At 40.0% G+C, this 10,847-nt stretch overlaps 1 pseudogene; it reads right to left on the bottom strand.

The window, feature by feature from the left end:
* Positions 1-3,343: 3,343 nt before the first annotated feature.
* LOC147442592 (uncharacterized) lies at positions 3,344-4,745 on the bottom strand (annotated as a pseudogene).
* Positions 4,746-10,847: the final 6,102 nt, after the last annotated feature.

Genomic DNA, 10,847 nt, shown 5'->3' with positions numbered 1-10,847 from the left:
TTAATTCTCAAGTAGGAAAGAATGATTGTTGGATATACTGTTTGAGATAGGAAAGAATGTTTGCTAGGGAAAATTTAGCTCGGCCTGTTCATTTCTATTTCCAATGTTGATACTAGTCCAAACCCCCTCCTGATCACAGGGGGCAGAGTTCCTGGTTAAGGGCTCTTGAATCCACAACTGCTGGTTAAGCGGTGGATATCCACGTCTGCTGGTTAAGCGGTGGGAACCCACGTCTTCCTTTCTATGCGATGGGAATGTCCACGTCTGCTGGTTAAGCGGTGGACATACCTATTTGTATGGGCAACTAGGCGATAATGGGAGGAGTAAACTCTCGTTGGAGGAGGGATGTTGTACCTCCAGAACATTGGATTTTAATGAATAAATTTGAGTATACTTTTTACTAGAATTACTGTCTTGGTGCCGCTTTGCAATACTGGTTGAAGTGTTGTATTAAGAAACTTGTGAATCGGAAACTAATCAATGAACTTATGTGTTGAACAACCATGTGTGGTAGTAATTAGGTAACAAAAAGGAAGTGTGAGTATGGGGTGGAAAGTGGGGGCTTGGCTCAGGTTGCCAATGCCTATGAGAAGGGTGGTCCCGATTAGTCGGGAACTCTCCATCCCCATAGTTCTATAAGTTGACGCTAGTATTACTCATTGCCCCTAGAGCGGAAAAGTTTCAAGTGTATGTGCCTCTGAAACATGGGGAAAAAGGCACTCGGGACTTCTCTCCTCTTGGAAGGTGGGTCTTAGGATCGCTAGATAAGTTAATCACGCTTCCCCTGCGAGGTGGAACTAGATCTCGATACTAGTAGGCGCGAACTCGACTCACTTTGTGATGAGAGATCGTCCGCTAGATGAACCATAAACCACTTTGTTTGCTTTCGCTATAGATCTAGTGGCCATGAGGTTTACCATTAGATCCTTCATCTAAGATGACGGGGTGGGGACCTCACACCTAATATCAGAGCTATAGGTTTACGAACTGGAAAATGATGTTGTTTAAAATTTTAAAAAATAAGGGATAGTAGGATAGCTCATACTCAAAGCTTGAGCATGATGTTTCCCAGAATAATGACATTGGATTTGTCTAGTGGATTGTCTCCTGAGTGATTTTAAAGAGTTTTACTCGTTGAGCTTGTTGGGATTCAGTGGGTTCCACATGATGTTTTTTGAAAAGTTGTTGGTGCGACTAGTGCTGCGGACAGGTAACCTGTTGATGCACATAAAGTTATAAGTATGGATCAAAGCTCTCGAGTAAAGTTTTTACCATTATTTATCGGACAATTTTGGATGTATTCAATGGAATTTAAACTAATGGTGGAATGGTTAAATCCTTTGTGATACCTGTACAGATTAAGTAGGCTAGTTAAGCCCAAAAAGTTAAATTTCTTCTTGAGTATGGAAAAGCCTAGGTTCATTTGAGAAGAGTGCTATAGTAATGAGTTTTATACCATTGGATAGGTATCGTCTACTGCACTATATACCGCCGTTCAGGAGAAAAAGCTTCTCCTTAAGCAAGCTCAGTCTCCAACCTTTAAAGGCGAAGGGGTTAATGTGGAGAGAGATGCGGAAGTATGGATGGAAGCAATGGACGACTATTTCGAAGGTGCGGGAACTCAACCTGAGAACCAAACCATGCTTGCGATGTTCCGCTTATCTGGCGATGCCAAGATCTGGTGGAAACAACATTGCAGGGACTTGGATATCAAGGGATCTTCCCAGTCATGGGAAGACATCAAGGCTGCTATGATGGAGCGATGCTTACCACCCGCTCACAAAGCCTTGAAGATGAATTAGTTTTTCTCACTTTGACAGTTGACTTCTTCCGTCGAAGAATACTACTCGAAGTTCGTCACACTTCGGAGATATGCTCCTAGGATGACATTTGAACAACAAGTAGCACGGTTCTGCCAGGGACTCATTGGCCCCATGGACAACTGACTAGAAGCTCTCAGGCCAGCAACTTGCAAGATGCCTTGCTAAGGGCCAAACCGTTAGCTAAAGAGATTCAGAGGACTACCCAAGATAGTCAATACTATTTGTCAAAGAGGACCAGGCCAGACAACTGGAGTAACAGACCAATCAACCCTGCATACGACCATCGTCCGGTAATAGCTACACGACAACTACCGAGTTTCTCAAACCATGCCTCCTCAACACTCTAGAAACACACATCCTTGGGTTTTGTTCGCCAGGAAAACCACTCCTCGCTTGACTCTGAGAGGATTGCATAGTTTCTCTAGACCATTTTTCTCTAAAATCATTGGTATGTGCTACTAACACCATGGGTAAATGGGATCCAAACCTAGTTGCCAAGACACATTTGACATTACTTGCCAAGACACATTACAATATTATGACTAGAAGAAAGAAGAAAACATTTCCATACAAAACTTTCAATATTTGGAATGGCAAACACATTTTCACATTGGAAGAGATTATAATGTTACAGAAAAAACAAGAGAGTAGCTATAGTCGACAATATGAATCTATCATGCACAACATTTTTAGTTATTACAACATTTCAGATTGTACATCCCAAATATAATTGTAGTCAACTAGTGTTCGTCCATATCCCAAAATCATTGTTCTAATGCTTTTCTTTTGCTTAGCCGCGCTGCTTGTGCTTTCATGATTTTTGGAAGCTCGTCCAAAAATGCTTCACTAGTCTCCATGATCTTGAAGTATCTTCCCATGTGGCTACCAAGCAAAGCAAGAGCACATGTGTTCCTCCATATTGCACTACCACATCTCCCTTTTTGGTGTACATGTTCATTATTTGATACAGATAGCAATTTCCACGTTCCATTCCTCGTGCAACAAGAGGACTTGTGAGATTAGGAAAAAAGTAGATTTATCAATTACTCCACACAGAAAAAGCAATCGATTACCCTGCACAAAAATAGACGTACCTCACAATGGTGTTCCATCTTCTTGCATGATTCATTCACCCACTTGGATTGTATCTAGCCATGTGTCCTCATCTGGTTTCAGTACTTCAGCAATTGGGACCTGGTTTTTCTTGAAAATGGTAAGAAGAAGTGATCTTATGATCATATTAGCATCCTTGCATACAAGTGTCTTGCAAACTGTGACTGTGGTGTATGCTATCTCCCAACGTGCGGCTGCTGCAATATCATGTACCATTCAATGTTGGCTAGGTATGCAAACAACAACAAATATGCCATTGTCATCTGCTGTCAAAAAACTCAGACGTGCAACTTTGCAAAATGACAGACGTCCATGTCATTCCATTCCTGTGTAGATGACGAAGGTATACCGTGCACATGGAAATTTGGAGGCAAAAACATGATTGAAGTGGACACTGAAGCAGCCACCTAGACCCCATCTCGGACATACACACAATCGTCCTTTTTTACATTGCCTTCAATCCATGCCAACATGGAGCCAACAATCTCATTTTCTTCCATGCTTGTATCCAAGAAGGAGATAGATACATTCTGCTCGTCGAACACTGAAGAACACAACCAACAAAACAAAGTAGTTGGTCAACGATATATACGCCTAAAAGAATGATAGCATTGAAATTCTCAAAATAGTTCTTGCAAAACCTAGATCAGTGCTCGCCACCATCTGCTGATCTCCCTCTTGATCTAACAATTGCTCTAAGGACTGGGAGAATTCTTTAAGCCCTTTTTCAGTTGGCCCGACCCCATCATGCTCTATATTATATATCAATTAAAATGGTTCTTGGTAAGACAGGACCCTCGAATTTTGCAATAACTAGATTACTGCAAGTAGTTTGTAACTCACTTCTTTTATTTAGATCGCTTGAGGACGGTTTCTTTCCTATGTCTTTCTGGGTCCCAGTCTGCAACATAAAACTGTTAGCGAAGTCACAATTTCAAAATGACGAGTTCAAAATGTTTCAAGCTCTAAACATACTCTAGAATACGATACTTGACCGACTTTCTCAGATGCAATGACTGTTCTCGTTACTGTAGTGGATTTTGTAGGTGTTTTCGGCGTCTCCACTTGGATAGCCCTCCGAGCATGTTCCTCCCTCTCCTTGACAACATTGTTATGCTGCAATTCTTCTTTGGTTGGGAATCTGCCCTCCTTATACTCAAGGAACCAAGGACATGAAAAATAAATTGTTTGGTTGAGGTTACGTGCCAACTGCACTGGGTTGAAAATAGTCTCTTTCTTTGAGATGTCCAATAGGTCAGATAGAGTCCAAGCGCTTCTAACATGAAGCCATGCCTAGTCAACCACCTACAAAAACTAGAAGATGTTAGTCCACCTGCATTTGTTCTATTTTGAGCCCTTTGAATGACAAAAGTGCCTAGAGCAATATTCCAACCTGCAAAGGCATCTTTGACCAGTGCCTATCAGTGCCGGGTTAGCGCTTTCTTAAGCTCCGGCTACCTCTTCCTGAAGATTTAAATTTATTGAACTCGTATTGGAACGCCTCATTTCTATGAGTCAACTTTGCTTCATCTAGAAAGGAATCAAGCATCTCTCCAGCACCAAGCTTGGATGTGATTTTTCTCATGCTGCTGTATAGAAAACATGCTTCGCTTTCTATGGTGTTCCATAGAACCTCCAGACGCATCCAGTCATGGAACGAGACATTGTCAGTTGCAGTACAGGACAAAGAGAAAAATGTTAGTTACATCAAGCAAAACCTGTCTTTTTTTTTTTGCACAAAAAAATGAACGATTCTACCTATCTGCAAAATTCCAAACTTTTGACATTTATTGGATCAGAAGAGGCCATTGCTCAAAGAATGTAGGTTTTATTCTGAGGAGGAAGATCGGCACATGCCATAACGTACAATCTATCCTCAGTAATCCACTTGGGCCGATTAGTCCATTCAATAGTCCACAAGGTTTTGAACAGACAATCAAATAAGTACTGGACATAAAGTAGCGATCCACAATACCCTTTCTTACCTCCACCATTCATTGCCCAGATTGGGATCAACAATTGCAGGTGCTTGCTTTGTCCTCTTCATACTCGGTCCATCTGCCTCAAAAAAAGCCTTCTTGTAGCGTTGTTGAAACTCTGGAGGTAGCATAGTGTCCTTTTCAGCTTGTAGTTGTTTCAAGGCTATAGAGTACTTGTCCTACGATGCATTACAACCGAGATGTGCATGTTGAGAAAATGAAGATTACATAATGACGTATACTCACCGAATTAAGCAATTGTGACATCACTGCCACACTGGGACATTATACCACGCTTTCTTTCCAACTTTCTTTTCAATATTTGAATGCAACCATTTGTAGACTATGAAATCTATCCTCTTAACCAAGGAATCTTTTGAAGCTAATCCCATGGCACGCACCATCCACAACATATCAGTGTATGAAGTGGTGACATACCCAAAATCATTCAACCTACAAACCACTACCAAATACATATCAACAAAATTCTACAGTTTAGAAAAAGCTTAGAGAGGTCAGTGAAGGATGAACTTGCCTATTGATGCGCATCATAGTGCTAAACATATCTGTCTCATTTTTATCATCCACTTTTACAAGATCCACTCGAACTCTACGATGCATTGAAGCATAATTTTGATAAGCCGAAGCTGGACACAAGTATCTTTGGGAATAATGTACTGATTGACAACCCGATTTGACAATCGCAAAGCCAAGAGAAACTTATATGTTTGCAACACTCCCATCCAAGCTGCGAGGCGATGATTTCCATCTCAAGTATAGAGCATGCTACTACTCAAATCACTCCAACATGTATCTGCAATTTCACACTCAAAATCTTCATTGGCAAGGTGCTACAACTCATCCCACCGTTTTGTAATCTCACTGTTTACTAGTACTGTTGGATGGCCAGGAGCATCAATAGAACAAATGAATGAACCCTTTGGCTCAAAGTACCCCTCTCTCAAGAACGCTTCTGTGCTGTAGTCTCTTGGGATCCCAACTAACCTGCCTTGCCTTCTCCAATTTCAAGAGACGACAAAGCGGCACCCAAGGCAACTGTTGTTCTTGATCATCTTGTTCGAGATTATTTAAGGAAAAAGTTTAGAATAAAATTTAAAAAAGGTAATCCAGTTGTAGATTTCTAGAATAGCTTACCTTTTAATTTGTGAGATGTTTTGATAGCACGTCTTGACGAAGGGTAACGTCCTTATTTATGGGAAATCCTCCCGTAGCATTAGCTCCCTCTTCAATGTATGCTTCAATCTCTTCATTATGAAGCTCTTTTTCAGATTATTCTCTCTCGACTATGGATGTTATTGATTCATCTCAGACGTGTTCTTTAGCAGGCTTTTCTTTCTTACTCTTTCGCTTTCGATCATATGTACTCTAGTACCCGGAACTGACTCTCACTCTGTGTGCCTAGATGTAATTGGAGTGGCATATCCATCAGAGTCTTTGTTGATTCAACCTCTTGTCCAATATCTTTGAGAATTTTCTAAAATGAATGGAAAGAGAGGACCTAAGCAAAATGTAAAATACAATGGAGATCTTAAAGTAGCCAAAATTCAAGCTCTCACCAGTTCTTCTTTGGGCCAGGCAACAAGGGTATTCATAGCACAGTGCAAAGTTTTTGTGTCCTCATCCATTGGATTGAGATGATGCAAAGGTGCATCCTTTCCGGCATAAACTTGAACCACATATACACCATAACATCCACTAGGAATTCTTGAGCCATGCAGAACGTCCATAGTTGATGCCTTTGTAATTTTCTCTCTCCCAATAGCTTCTCCATTGTTCAAAATTTCAACTAGAGCTCCCACGATTATGTTACCTCTTGCCAAGGGAGTAGCTTTCTTCGCTTTTGTGGGAGCCATGTCTTTTGGAATACTGTAAAAACGGCAAAGTAATATGATGATACCAAGGATTGTATTACTACGCATACAAATGAGAAAATAAGAAAAACCTAATGAATTCACAAAGCAAAGTACTCTTCAATCAAACCCTATTGCAGACAATCATCCTGGAATTTACGTTTTTTAAGATCCTATTGTGCTGTACAGAAAAAGTAAGCAATCATTATGAAATCGTGATGAATCCCAAATTTTAGGTAATGAAACAACAATTTCTAGAGCCAAATACATCTTGATGCATTAAATATTGAGTGATTAGCAATCTGACGAGATATCACCATTGCATAGAATATAATAGAGAGAACAGAGAAATGGACTTGGATCGATATTCAAGCTGTAGAAAATCTTTGATCACTATTTATCGTCGCTGGTCTTCGTGGACTTTACAATAGGAAAGACTATCTGTGGCTTCCTATTTATAGAAGATTATTCCATGCACAAGTGCAGGATTTGATGTATTTTGGAGTGCATGGCGCCTTGGGAATCTGTACATGCCGAGGCATTTTGGAGCGCATGGCACCCTGGGAATCCTTGGGCATGTGCGGGATTCGTTGGTTGTGCTCTGGGGCGCATAGCGCCTTGGGAAAGCTCATGGAAGTTAACTCTGGGGTGCATAGCACCATTGGAAATCTTGAGGAAGCTAAGCTTCAGTCTGGGGCGCATAGCGTCGTGTAGCTCCTTTACTTTCTTTTAACGCACTGCAATTTTCAGCAGAGAGCTTTTAAAGAGAGCAATTGAACCAAACAAAATCCTCCCATTGAATACAACAATTCTCTGGGGTGCATAGCGCTCTGGAAAACATTTTGCAATGCAATGAAATTTTCAGTAGAGATATTTTTAGAGAGAGCAATTGAACCAAACAAATTCCCCCCATTGAATTTAGCAATTCTTTGGGGTGCATAGCACTCTAGAAAACATTTTGCAAGGATGCTACAAGAGTTAGATGAATACTCACAGAGATATGCAGCAAGGAGCTAGACTAAGAGACGCCAATTGAACCCACCAGTTCTCTGGGGCGCATAGCACTCTGGAAGACTTTCAACAGAACAATAAAATCTGGTACAAGGGGTCGAAAAGAGTGGGAGTATGATAAATTTAACAAATAAAACTAACATCTGGGGCGGGGTGCATAGCATCATCAAAAAAGTTGATGAAGTTTAAGAGAACTGGTTTAAGGTCTCAAGGACTCTACAAGAGTTAAATAATAACTCACAGGAATATGCATCAAGGAGCTCGATCAAGGGATGCCAATTGAACCCACCAGTATTCTGGGGCGCCTAGCGTTCAAGAAGACCTTCAACGCAAGAATAACCATCAGAAAAACTCACCTATAACGTGGGATGCATTGCGCTTTGGAAAACCTTCAGAATGTCAAATACCAAATCGAATTTTTATACTACACTACTCTGGGCGCATAACGTTCTGAAAAACCCACAACTCATAGCAGGGTGATAAACAACTGTAGAGAATATTAGATACAATTGTTAATCACCTTCCTCTAATGGTAATTCCAAAAAAATAATCTAGTGATTTTATTCAATTAGGTTTAATAAAATGTCAAATACCAAATTGAAATTTTATAATATACTACTTTGAAGCATATCGCTCAGAAAAACCATACAACTCATAGCAAGGTGATAAACATTGTAGATATCACCTTGCTATGAGTTGTATGGTTTTTCTGAGCGCAATGGGTCCAAGGGGTCGAAAAGAGCCAGAGTATGATAAATTTTGCCAATACAGTTTATGAAAAATGAATTTTTTGCAACACTTTTGGACGCAAACCACCCTAGTGTGGCAGGGATGTGGAGAATGAGAAAAACCACCATAAAGATTCAAGAAAATACAAGCAAATATTAAAAAAATCCAACTTATTGGGATTCTTTTATGTTTATGAAATTGATTTTTCTTTAACAACGATGAGACGCTCCTAAACACTTTGGGTTAATGTGGTGTTAATGTCATTCCAGTCACGCTGTACCCAGAACAGAAGGGAATAGGGGTCATAACCAGGCATCAGAACCAGGCAAATAGGGGGGGTCTAAAAATCCCGAAACAACACTGTTCGCTTGGTTCTGACCTTTGTGGTGTTAATGTCATTCTAGTCACGCTATACCCATGTTAGATAACTAGGCCTCGCTTGATGGGCAAGTCAGTACCAAGAGAATAGGGGGACCTAGGTTTCCCCCAACTCACCTGTTAGCTTGGTTTTGGCCCATGTATGACACGTGTGATGATGTGATTGCAATGGGGGTCATAACCAGACGAGTAGAGAGCTTGGTGACAGCTCAACGCCGCCCTTCGCTTGGTTCTGACCTTTATGAGCTGTCAGAACCGGGCGGGGGGTGGGGGTTCTGAAAATCCCAAAATGACACTGTTAGCTTCATACCTGAAGGTGCTCTTAGCTTGATACCTGAAGGTGCTCTTAGCTTGATACCTAAAGGTGCTCTTAGCTACAAAATTTAGGGAAATTTAGTGAGCAAACCTTCTAATTTAGGCCTACTGTTTCTCATAATCAAGTTTGCCCCTATTTTCATAGGTTAGGGAAAATGTATTCTTCTAGCACAATGGGCATAAAGGGGGACCCAAACAAAACTGGTCTTGCTATGCATTAACGAGATTTGTGAGATTTGTGCAACATTGCTAGGAAAAAAACGGTGTATTTTAACCACCTGAAATTGTAAGATCCCGATTATATTGTGAGCTTGCCTAAAAGAAAACCATAAAATTAACACACGTTTTAGTGTGATTAATCTGGGACAAACTTCAAACTTTGACCTAAAACCCGACAAAATTTCCAGCTTTCCCTTATTTTCATCGGTTAGGGAAAACATATTTTTCTAGCACTAGGGGCCATGGCCAATGCCAAATTACAAAGGGGTGACCCAAAGAAAAGGAGATAAGAGCCATGTCTTGCTATGCATTAATGAGATTTGTGAGATTTACAAGACTTTGTAAAATAGTGTGCGACATTGTTAGGAAAAAAACAGGGGTCTAGTATATTTTAACCGCCTGAAATTGTAAAGTTCCGGTTAGAATGTGAGCTTGCCTTTATTAAAAAACCAAAGAATTTACACAAATTTGTATTTTAACCACCTAAAATTGTAAAGTCTCGGTTAGATTGTCTTGCACCCTATTATGGTTAGATGTTCAAATGCAACAATCTGGCCAGCCCATCGCCCTGATATGCTTAGAGATTCAAATCCTTAGAATTTCAACATTAAAGAACAATCAAATTCTTATATATTTACAAAAATTCAATATGAATTATTAATAAGCTCACATAGATGCAAATGCGGTGCCATATGAGCTTATATGCACATAAATAAAAATACATTCACTTGAGTTTAGTGCACAGAAAGCACTACGAAGATAGTGCTCCATAGGTAATTCCAAAGAAAAGATCATATAGAAGGCTAGCCAAAACGTCCAATGTTTAGCATGTTAAAGCCTAGGTATTCAAAACTGGCAAGAATATTTGAGGGAGCCTATTAGATACATAGCATGATAGTCTAGTTGTTTTGGTATGAAAGTGCCACTAGAACAGAAAATATATTCTTCATTAGTTTTGAAATAGAAACAAGACTTAAATAAGTTAAAAAGGTGCTTATTATCGTCCATGTATAAGAAAAGTTTAATGAATAGCTTTAACCGGCTTCAAAAGAACATATCGAGTTTATATAGTAAATAGACAATATTTCTAGTTTCAAGGGGTTACTATCAAGAGGGGACAAGATTATAGAGTTCATCGCCACCTCAGTGGACAAGGTATCCCCTCTACGTTTTTTGAGACATTATTCCTGTTGCTCTATCACTCTCACCGGTATGGATTTTTTAATGTTCTGTTTCAATCTCTTGCTCTATCACTCTATCTCTCTTTGGCACATATGTTTCCACGCTCTTGAACTCACGTTCTTCAATTGAATAATCTTGGTTCGAATCATTCATTTTCCAGTATGACATAAAACACATAGCACATAGGTTGTCTTTAGCACCATACTAAGGTGGTTGATAGAAAGCCT

This window comes from Adiantum capillus-veneris, chromosome 14 (genome assembly GCF_014529385.1).
Source record: "Adiantum capillus-veneris isolate H3 chromosome 14, ASM1452938v2, whole genome shotgun sequence".
Lineage (NCBI taxonomy): Eukaryota > Viridiplantae > Streptophyta > Polypodiopsida > Polypodiales > Pteridaceae > Adiantum > Adiantum capillus-veneris.
This window is presented reverse-complemented; position numbering and strand designations above follow the sequence as displayed.